The sequence below is a fragment of the Physeter macrocephalus genome, chromosome 8 (assembly GCF_002837175.3).
Source record: "Physeter macrocephalus isolate SW-GA chromosome 8, ASM283717v5, whole genome shotgun sequence".
Lineage (NCBI taxonomy): Eukaryota > Metazoa > Chordata > Mammalia > Artiodactyla > Physeteridae > Physeter > Physeter macrocephalus.
In genome coordinates, this window is record NC_041221.1 from 21,517,307 (window position 1) to 21,521,954 (window position 4,648).

At 39.4% G+C, this 4,648-nt stretch overlaps 1 pseudogene; it reads right to left on the bottom strand.

The window, feature by feature from the left end:
- Positions 1-2,266: 2,266 nt before the first annotated feature.
- On the bottom strand, positions 2,267-2,595 carry LOC102992917 (60S ribosomal protein L35a-like; annotated as a pseudogene).
- Positions 2,596-4,648: the final 2,053 nt, after the last annotated feature.

The following is a 4,648-nucleotide window of genomic DNA, read 5'->3' on the forward strand; positions in this document are numbered from 1 at the left end:
GAATGGGAGAAAATATTTGCAAATGAAGCAATTGACAAAGGATTGATCTCCAAAATTTACAAGCAGCTCATGCAGCTCAATATCGAAAAAACAAACAACCCAATCCACAAATGGGCAGAAGGCCTAAGCAGACATTTCTCCAAAGATGATATACAGATTGCCCACAAACACATGAAAGGATGCTCAACATCATTAATCATTAGAGAAATGCAAATCAAAACTACCATGAGGTATCACCTCACACCAGTCAGAATGGCCATCATCAAAAAATCTACAAACAATAAATGCTGGAGAGGGTGTGGAGAAAAGGGAACCCTCTTGCACTGTTGGTGGGAATGTAAATTGATACAGCCACTAAGGAGAACAGTATGGAGGTTCCTTAAAAAACTAAAAATAGAACTACCATATGACCCAGCAATCCCACTACTGGGTGTATATCCTGAGAAAATCATAATTCAAAAAGAGTCATGTACCACAATGTTCATTGCAGCTCTATTTGCAATAGCCAGGACATGGAAGCAACCTAAGTGTCCATTGACAGATGAATGGATAAGGAAGATTTGGCATATATATACAATGGAATATTACTCAGTCATAAGAAGAAACGAAATTGAGTTATTTATAGTGAGGTGGATGGACCTAGAGACTGTCATACAGAGTGAAGTAAGTCAGAAAGAGAAAAACAAATACTGTATGCTAACACATATATATGGAATCAAAAAAAATGGTTCTAAAGAACCTAGGGGCAGGACAGGAATAAAGATGCAGTTGTAGAGAATGGACTTGAGGACATGGGGATGGGGAAGAGTAAGCTGGGACGAACTGAGAGAGTGCCGTGGACATATATATACTACCAGATGTAAAATAGATAGCTAGTGGGAAGCAGCCACATAGCACAGGGAGATCAGCTCAGTGCTTTGTGACCACCTAGACGGGTGGGATATGGAGGGTGGGAGGGAGACGCAAGAGGGAGGAGATATGGGGATATATGCGTATGTATAGCTGATTCACTTTGTTATACAGCAGAAACTAACACACCATTTTAAAGCAATTATACTCCAATAAAGATGTTAAAAAAAAAATAAAATAAGTTGATAAGTGGTTTCTATGGACTATGCCACTTCCATAACACTAGCAATCTGTGATGTTACACATCCAGAACTCAATTTTATGATAAGGTTCAGAGAGATAAAATAATGTTTCCAAGCTCACACAGATAATAAATAACACTGTAAATGACATCAAAATAAGGATGCTTGTTGTTGATTAGAAATTGAAGGTATCAGTTAAATTTAGATAAGTAGACAGATACTGGTTTTTTCCAAGAAGAGTCTATGATGGTGAATGCTTGGAAAGATCTTTTTTGGGTTTCTCCTAGACGTGAGAAATAGCAAAGCATTTATATAAAATATGGTGCTTCCTAGTCCTTGTTTATCAGCAATTCAGTGCTTCCCAAAATTACTTTTACCAAAATTATTCCCCATCTTTACAAGTATATTTGACCTTAACAACAACAGCTGAGGTTTGCCTGAAACTCTTCTAAGCACTTACATTAACTTGTTTCATCCCCAAAACAACCCTCTAATACGGGAGGAATCATCTCTCCCATCTGAAAGATGAAGAAACAGCCTAGAGAAACTAAGAAACTTTTCCAAGGTCACAGGAAGAATGAGTGGTCCTGCAGGCCACAGAGCACAAGGTTTGATATTTTTAGTAACAATGAAAATGTTTCATGACCCATGTATTGGGAGAAAGAGAAGGAAATGTTTCAAGGAAAATAAAAGGAAATGAGAGGAAAGGGAAATAACAATTGAGTCCCGAGTTTGGTCATGTGTCATCTCTCACTTTCTCTCAGTTAACATTCACAGCCTCCCTTGACATAAGTGCCATTCATACTGTAGAGATGAGCACACAGGTTCAGAGAGATTGATTCTCCTGCCCAAAGTCACACAGGTACTGTGTGACTGAGCCAGATGTTCCCCTGCATTTTCACTCCTCATCTGAATGGTTGGTATCGTGGCTTTCTGTGGGACCCTGTTGAAATTCTCACCTTCCATGGGCTATAGTCACTCTTGAATGCATTCATTCGGTGAATATATCTTGAGGGCACTGTGCTGGGTCTTGCAGTGCAGCAGTGAACAACCCAACTCAAGTCCAAGGTCTCCTTGGGATGAGCAACCTCAGATTGATGTCAATCCTGGATAACTATTGCTTTTTTTTTTTTTTGAACAAATCCACACTCTTTTTTATTTACTTTTCAATAAGTTTAAATCCTTGAAGGGTACAGCATCACATGGATTCTGTGTCCAGTGGCCTTAGCAGGAAGGTTGCTTCAGACTTTGGCATGAACCATGCCACTGTTTCCATGAGCGTGAGTTCTTTCCGCAAATTACTCTGGTTTTGTTAGATTTTCCACCGGGAGTTACTGTGTTGTCCTTTGCTTTGTACACATAAGGACATCTCTTGCCTAGATAGAATTCAGTTTCATCTCAAATATACACACCTTCAATTTTCAGGAGAGCTGTGTGCTCCCTCTGGTTCCATACCCCGCTTATAGCCAGCAGAAATGCCCTTGGACCACAGCCTTCCAGACATATTTGTTGTTTTAGAAGTTCTGGTCCCAGGAGGCTTCCACAGGGTCTAAGATTGCTTCAATAACAATTGTTAACGTGGGGTCTTTAATGCCTTCCTGCTTGTTTGCTGGCACAAACAATTTCCATTTTGGAAAGATGCTACTCCACTGGCTCGATTAAGTTTGGTCAAGAGTTTTCTTATTGTTTGTGCTTTTGCAGTGCATTATGCAGAAAGCAGTGGTGTGATTTTTTTAAAACCACTTTGTTGAGGTATAAATGACATGTAAAAAGCTGTACATATTTAATGTATACAACTCGATGAGTTTGGTGATAGATATAAACCCATGAAACCATCACCGCTATGAAGGCCAAAAAGACATCCATCACGTCCCAAAGTTTCTTTCCACCCCTTTTATTATAATATCTTGTATATGTGTGGTAAGAAACATAAGATCTATCTTCTCAGCAAATTTTGAGTATCCAATACACTACTGAGATCTATAGGCACTACGCTATATAGTAGATAGTCAAAGAGTATAGAGTTTCAATTATGTAGTATAAGTAACTTCTGGAGATCTATACAACATGTGATTTCCACATGATAATAAAAGCTATTCCCAAATGCATTTTTTTCTCTCTCTCTGTCTCTCTTATTTCCTCATCTAAGAATCAGAGACATGACCATCAGGCACTAATTCCACTAAATTATATCATTCTCCATTCCATGCTTTTAAAATATGAATTCTGGGTTGATTAGCCTGCTAGATTACCAACACTTCAGTGTGAGTTCTGTTCTACATCATTCAATTTATGGCAGCAAGTGTCAGCAGAGCCTGAACATATTAGCTGCTTAAGAACAAAAAGAGACATGGAGAGGGAGGAAGAAGAGAAAGAAATGTAGGCAAAATGTCAGGGTTCATGTGCATCTTGATGCAGCAGAGAAAGAAATCAAGGTCATGAACCCATCTTTGCATCCTCTCCCCCCTCCACTCCACACTGTAGGACCAGAGGAGTGAAGGTAAAGCACTTGAGTTTGACCTGTTTTTCCCAGCTATGGGCACAACCTAATAAACACCACCAAATGAACTGACTTTCATCATTGACAAGATGCAACGGGGCAACACCTTTAAGATTCATCATTGAATTAAGAGTTAAGTGGAATCCTCCCTACCTGCTCCATTTTTTGATTTTTACTAAGTAAAATACTAATTTTACTGATTTTTCTTTATATTTTTCATTGTATATAAAGTAAAAAGAAACAACGTTTGGACATCAGATGAGGCAGAAAACACAGATGCACCAATCATTGATCTAGGCAATGGATAAAGGCATAACTTTTTCCAGATCAAACAGATCAGCCAGAATACACACCCACAGAGAAGTTAATCGATAAGATCAATGGACAACTCTGAAGGTTACAAGAAACAATGAGTTATGGAGGGCAAATAAAGGCATTGCCATAGACTTTTCTTTTGAAAACATCCATTCAATTTATTGAAGGACTGATTCAACTACATTTCTACGTGTTGTGATAAAGATGACCTTGAGGGAGGTCAAGAAATCTTAGGTCTAATGGTATGTACTGGGGAGAGTCTTTGTCCCTGTCCACTGCAGATCTTTTTTTTTTTTTTTTTTTAATTTATTTTTGGCTGCATTGGGTCTTCGTTGCTGCGCGCGGGATCTCTCTAGTTGCGGCGAGCGGGGGTTACTCTTGGTTGCCTTGCGAGGGCTTCTCATTGCAGTGGATTCTCTTGCTGCGGAGCATGGGCTCTAAGAGTGCAGGCTTCAGTAGTTGTGGCCCATGGGCTTAGCTGCTCCGCGGCATGTGGGATCTTCCCGGACCAGGGCTCAAACCTGTGTCCCCTGCGTTGGCAGGCAGGTTCTTAACCACTGTGCCACCAGGGAAGCCCGTAGATCTTTTTATATTAGGATTTCTAATTAGAAATGGCAAAGCAAGATGAATGACTTTTATTCCTTGGGCTAAAAAGACTGTACAGGTATATGTGTGTGAGTATATAATTCTGTGTACACTGTATGTGTACACAGAAAGTATTATTTGTCATTGTTACTATAAT